The following is a 7,226-nucleotide window of genomic DNA, read 5'->3' on the forward strand; positions in this document are numbered from 1 at the left end:
TAAAATATAAATTTTAGTTTTCAGTATTTACTTCCACAAGATTTTGAGTTCCAAATTTTTACCCCATCTCGCCCCTCCCCCCACCTCAAGATGCATGCATTCTGAATATCCCTTCCTCTACTCTGCCCTCTCTTCTATCTCTCCCCCACTTCTTCTATCCCCTTCCCCTTCTATTTTCCTGTAGGGCAGGATAGACTTCTGTACCTCATTTCCTGTATTTCTTATTTCCCAGCTGCATGTGAAAATTTTTTTTAAACATATATTTTTAAAACTTCGGGTTCCAAACTTTCTGCCTTCCTCCCTCCCTATCCACCCTCACTGAAAAAGCAAGGAATTCAATATAGGTTACACATGTGCAGTTATGCAAAACACTTCCATAGTAGACATGTTGTGAAAAACTAACTCTATTTCCCTTAATCCTATCCTGCCCTCCCATTTATTCTATTCTTTCTTTTGACCCTGTCCCTCCTCAGAAGTATTTGCTTCTGATTACCCCTTTCCCGATCTGTCCTTTCTATCACCCCCTGCTGTCATCCCCTTCTCCCCCTATTTTCCTGTAGGGTAAGACAGATTTCCATACTCAATTGAATGTGTATGTTATTTCTTCCTTAAACCAAATCCTATGAGAATAAGATTCACTTATTCCCTCTCACCTTCCCCTGTTCCCCTCCACTGTAAGAGCCTTTTCTGTTTTTTTTTGTGAGATAATTTACCCCATTCTACCTCTCCCTTTCTTCTTCTCCAAGTATAATCCTCTCTCATCCCTTAATTTTATTCTCCAGATATGACCCCTTAATCTTCAACTCACCCTGTGCCTCTATCTATCTATCTATCTATCTATCTATCTATCTATCTATCTATCTATCTATCTATCTACATACATACATACATATAATTTTTTTCCTCCAACTACCCTAATACTGACAAAGGTCTCATGAGTTATAAATATCATCTTTCCATGCAGGAATGTAAACAGTTCAACCTTAATAAGTCTCTTATGATTTCTCTTTCCTGTTTACCTCTTCATGTTCCACTTGAGTTTGTATTTGAAAGTCAAATTTTCTATTCAGCTCTGGTCTTTTCATCAAGAATGCTTGAAAGTCCTCTATTTCACTGAATGACCATTTTTTCCCCTGAAGGATTATACTCAGTTTTGCTGGGTAGGTGATTCTTGGTTGTAATCCTATCTCCTTTGCCCTCTGGAATATTATATTCTATGCCCATGTAGAAGCTGCTAAATCTTGTTATCCTGATTGTGTTTCCATAATACTTGAATTGTTTCTTTCTGGTAGCTTGTAATATTTTCTCCTTGACCTGGGAACTCTGGAATTTGGCTACAATATTCCTAGGAGTTTTCCTTTGGGGATCTCTTTCAGGAGGAGATGTGGATTCTTTCAATTTCTATTTTGCCCTCTGGTTCTCTATATCAGGGCAGTTTTCCTTGATAATTTCTTGAAAGATGATGTCTAGGCTCTTTTTTTGATCATGGCTTTCAGATAGTCCAATAATTTTTAAATTCTCTCTCCTGGATCTATTTTCCAGGTCAGTTGTTTTTCCAATGAGATATTTCACATTGTTTTCTAATTTTTCATTCTTTTGGATTTGTTTTACAGTGTCTTGATTTCTCATAAAGTCACTAGCTTCCAATTGCTCTATTCTAATTTTTAAGGAAGTTTTCTTCAGTAAGCTTTTGGACTTCCTTTTCCATTTGGCCAATTTTCTTTTTAGGGCATTCTTCTCCTCATTGGCTTTTTGGACCTCTTTTGCCATTTGGGTTAGGCTATTTTTAAGGTGTTATTTTCTTCAGTATTTTTTTGGGTCTCCTTTAGCAAGCTGTTGACTTGTTTTTCATGATTTTCTTGCATCACTCTCATTTCTCTTCCCAGTTTTTCCTCTACTTCCCTTACTTGCTTCTCAAAATCCCTTTTGAGCTCTTCCAAGGCCTGGGACTGATTCATATTTTTCTTGGAGGCTTTGGATGTAGGAGCTTTGACTTTGTTGTCTTCTTCTGGTTGTATATTTTGATCTTCTTTTTCACCAAAGTAAGATAATATAGTCTGACTCTTTTTGTGCTGCTTGCTCATGATCCCAGCCAATTACTTGAGTTTTAAACTCTTTTTAAGGTAAGAGTCTGCTTCCAATGTGGAGAATGTACTGTCCCAAGCTTCAGGGGTTTGTACAGCTGTTTTCAGAGATAATTCTAGGGACCTGTAAATTTTCAGTTCTTCCAAGGTGGTATGACAAGGGATGAGGTGTTTATTCCTTTCCTGGCCTGTGCTCTGCTCTACTAGTGACCACCAGCATTACTTTCTGTCCTGGAACTGTGAGGTTTCCTCTCCACAGCCACTACAAGCTCCACCATGCCAGGGCTCCTCCTCACCCCAGGACCTCCCGCCAGAACTGTGACCCAGATCCAAGCACAGGCAAAGCAAGAGATTCCTGCCTCAGCACTGGCAAAGAGATCCCTGCAATCCCTCTCTAATCAGCCACTGGATTCCCCCTCAGTCTGTGGGCAGGAAGCTCAGGAGGCAGTTGCCCCCCCAGGGCCAAACCCTCGGGGAACTGGAACTGAAACTCCACGCTTCTCTCAGCACCACAGAAACAGACTTTTCCCACTGACCTTCTAAGCTGTCTTTGGTGTTCGTGGGTTGAGAGCTCTAGAAACCGCCACAGCTGCCTGTGATTCAGTCCTCTGAGGCCTGCTCCAGGTTTGCTGCAGCCTGTGTGAACACGCCAAACTGTGCTCCTCGCCCCACCTGGTGAGATATACCTTAATGATCACCCATCCAGGCTGCCTTGGGATGGAAATTTGTTTCACTTTGTCTTTTTGTGGGTTCTGCTGCTTTAGAATTTGTTTAGAGCCATTTTTTACAGGTATTTGGAGGGGTTTGGGAGACAGCTCAAGCAAGTCACTGCTTTCACTCCACCATCTTGACTCTGCCCTCCTCCTTCTACCTGTGTTTTTTTAAGATCATTGAGCTCATCATTTTTTATAGCACAGTAGTATTCCATCTTGATCATATACAACTTGTTTAGCCATTCCGCAATTGACAGCATTCCCACATTTTACAATTCTTTGCCACCACAAAGAGAGCTACTATAAATATTTTAGAACATATCTTTTCCTTTTCCTTTTCCCCAATCATCTTTGAAAACAGACCTAGTAGTGGTATTGCTACGTCAAAAGGGATAGGCTGTTTAATAATTTTTCAAGCATAAATTCCAGATTGTTCTCTAAAATGGTTGGATAAGTTCACAATTTCATCAACAGTGGATTAATGTCCCAACTATAATATCCCCTCCAACATGTCACTTTCCCCTTCAATCATTTTATCTGATCTGATAGGTATGATATCTCAAGGTTGTTTTAATTTGCATTTCTCTAATCAATAACGATTTTAGAACATTTTTTCATATAACTATAAGTTGTTTTGATTCCTTCATCAGAAAACTGCCTATACATATCCTTTGATTTGGGGATTTAGTGATTTGCAAATGACTTTCATTCTTATAGATTGGACAAGGTTCTTTATATATTTGAGATATCAAATCTTTATCTGTTTTCCCCAGTTTTCTGCTTTCCTTCTGATCTTGGCTAATTTGTTTTATTTGTACAAATAAATTAATGTAATCTAAATAATCCATTTTATACCTCACACTGCTTTCTTTTAATTCATATGTCATTCACCTATCCATAAATCTGGTTTTTAAATTTTTATTTTTATTTTAGCAGCTTATTATTATAATTAGGTTATTTTATTTTTAGCAGCTTATTGTTGTAATCAGGTTTTAATCCCAAATTGTGGATAGTAGTGCCCCAGGTCTGAGGCCCTTCTTACTGTTATTTTTCTGAATTCTGTCCCAGGGCCCAACCTCAGGCACTCTTCTCCTCCCCCAAACCACATCTAGGGCCTCTGGCCACACTGTCCAGAAAATGCTCTTGTTCCCTGTGGTACCACACTCACTGGGTATGTGCTCACTCCTCCTTGCCCACAGCTGCAGCTTGGGATCATGTCTGGTTAGCACAGGTGGGCCTGGCGTCCAGAGCTTCAATCTTCCCTTACGGAGCCTTCCCATCCCTAATCCCTAATCTCTATGCTTTTCATTAGATGAAAGTTTGTAAGGTGAAAGTTCCTGAGGCCTAGGCTGTTCACAAAGGCAAAACCTCAGTCCCTGGATGTCATGTTTTTCCTGAGGTCCTCTCTCAAGTTGTCTAGGAGGACAACTGCTTTACCCCTTTATTTTTGCTACTCTATGCTCATTATGAAGAAATGTTCCCGTCTGTGGAAGAAATTTGGAGAGCTTGGGATTTTCTGACCTACTCTGCCATCTTCCCAGCATCCCATAGTATGTATTTAATAAATGCTTCTGAACTAACATTTTGGCAGCTATCTTGGTTTAGTGAACTAACAATAGGGGGAGATAAGAGATAAGACCTAACCTACTTCCTAGGAAAGAATCTTTGTTGATGTGTCTGTCCTTTGTCAGTGGGTCATTCTCTAGATGTTTTCCTGTTAGCCATTCCTTATTTCAGGCCATGAAGGAGACTTCCTCCTGATGGAGAAATGAAAAAATCTGGTGAAAGCCATTAGTCATAGAAGGAATAGAAAACAAATCTGAAGAAGCAGTTTGAGACCCAATTACAAAAGACCTTGAGTACCAGGCTAAGGACTTTATTCTGTAGGCAGTATTGGCGTGGTACATCCAAGAGAGATGGAATAACAGTTTAGAAGTGAGTATCTTCTCAATTTAGCCCAGAGCCTTGTACATAGTAGGTGATTAGCAAAGGCCCTCATTGTTAAAATGGTGATTATAGGGAACAAATGAAGTACTTTGTAAACCATAAAGCACTATACAAATGTCAGCTATTTCTGTGATGCATTTTAGACAATTCATTAAACTGATGTATCGATTGTTGCACCTAAAGGAGAGCCGAATGATTTATAACTTTTTTTTTAAATCACTGTTCACTGATTGTTCCAGTTTTGCACAATTGGTGTGAGCACTTAAATCTACCTGTTAGAAATAAGCAGAACATACCAGCTATTAACTTGTTTTTAAGGAAAATGAAGTATTTTTATATTTTCAGTAGCCATCAACCAAGGGACTACTATGGAAAAGGAAGCTAAAAACAAAGCTCATTCTGTCAAATGTAATGTATGAAACTGACTGATTTAAGGTGAAGTAATTCATTGTCAAGTATGTTATTTTCAGTTATTACTTAACTGTTTTTGATCAGGCCTCAGGGTATAATTATAGTAATTATCAGGATGGATCTTCTCATCAATAACCTTTTGACTCATCTTCTAAAAACTGTCATCCATCATCAGGCAGTGACTGCTATGTATTGTTTCGACTCATTCATCTGCTCCTGAGAGGAATACTTTGATATGAGGGTTATCTGCTCTCTTGATATATATGACCTCTTGCATGCAGCTTCAGTCTGCCAGACAGGGATGTGAGCTACCCAACAAATAAAAGATTCTTATTGATACTGGGTGGTCTAGCTAAGGATGGTAATGACTCTGTATGCTGCGTACTATACACAGTAAACATATCCTTCCTGACCTTGGGCTGTGCACACTGAAGAGATAATAGTTTCTTACGTGGCTTACAGATCAGTTATTTTATAATCATATTTCATATATTATAGAAAGCCAAGATACATAGAATAGCTATGTTACAAACAGGTCAAGTAACTTAAAATATGCATGTCTCAAATGGGATTCAATACAAAAATGAATTAAGGAATAAGTAGTGTAGCAAGAAAGAGCCTCATTGGATTAGCAGGAGAAAAATTTGTATTCCAATTCCAGCTCTACCATTTATATGTCACTTTTGCTAAGTCACTTAATGTCTCAAGACCTCAGTTCCCTCATTTGAAAAATAAAGGAACTAGACTAAATTCTTTCTACACTCTCTTCTAGTTTTCACATTCTATGATTCTGTTAAAAAAAAAGGAGGATATGAAAAATTACTGCAAATGTGTGTCAAATGTTAGAAAAATTTTTTTTAAAACTTTGTTATGGTGCACGTATACATAGTATAGACAAAAAATGTTCACAGTGGGCACTCAAGACAATGAATCATTTTGAGGGAATCTTAGCATTTTAATGGAAAACATTTAGAGGCACTATTTGAGTCAGTTGACAGTAATGGGGGAAATTCTTGTAACTTTCAAATACATGGTCTGCTAAACTTTGAAAAAAAACCATTCAACTACTTCAGCAACAAACCTCAAACTACGTATAACAGGCTGTTAAAAAATACAATGGCAAGGTATCAAGTCAGTTTAAAAAGCAACCTTTATTCAATTCAACTGTTGTCAAACACTTGCAATTTTGACCTAAAAAGAGACATTAAATTATACAAGATTTGTCTATTGTTTAGAGTTATTTAGTGAAAGATGTCAAAAGTATTTTAAGCCCAATCATTCTAAAGGCAGGTCATTTAACCAAACATTCAAAACTCAATCACAGTAAAGCTCAACAAATACTTCTTTTTCAAGTTAATATAGATGTTATTTTCTCTTTGCTTCTTCATATATAACCAGCCCTACTCTTACTACTGAAGACTAACAAAGATTTCACTATCTTTTCTGGTTAGTACAAATTAATAATACTAACTGCTAAGATTTTTCTGTAACTTTCTATCCTCAATAACAACATAAAAGAGACTTATCAATTGGGTGCATTTTAGTGATCTAGAAAAAAAGGACTTCACTTTCTGGGAAACAACTGTCATTGTTTTCTATTCCAAACTCAGTATGTAGTGATAGGAACAAATTTGGAAGATCTCTATACATCAAAATATCTACTAGATGGAAAGTGAAAGTTTATCATCTGGATATTTTCTATACAAATAGAGGATGAGAACTTGGAAGACAGGTATTTAAAATACCCATATTATTCAAAGTTTTTTATTTTATTTTAAAAATTTGTCTTAATGTTTTAGTGATGCTGAGACACAGTCATATTTTTAAAACTTTCGCTATTTTCTTGCTTTCTGTGGACTCAAAATATCACTTGAAAATTTTTCAGCACATTTTAAATTTTATAATAATACACAATATACTCAGACATACATTCTGAAACTACTAATAACATGGCTAACTTTACTTCTTAAACAAGTTTTCCTAAAGTCAACATTAATGTTGCCAATTTGGGAAGAAAAAAATGTCACAGCTTTGATGTAAAATGAGATATTTTTTAAAGGGTCATAATTCA

This window comes from Phascolarctos cinereus, unplaced genomic scaffold (assembly GCF_003287225.1).
Source record: "Phascolarctos cinereus isolate Bilbo 61053 unplaced genomic scaffold, phaCin_HiC Scaffold_2;HRSCAF=192, whole genome shotgun sequence".
Lineage (NCBI taxonomy): Eukaryota > Metazoa > Chordata > Mammalia > Diprotodontia > Phascolarctidae > Phascolarctos > Phascolarctos cinereus.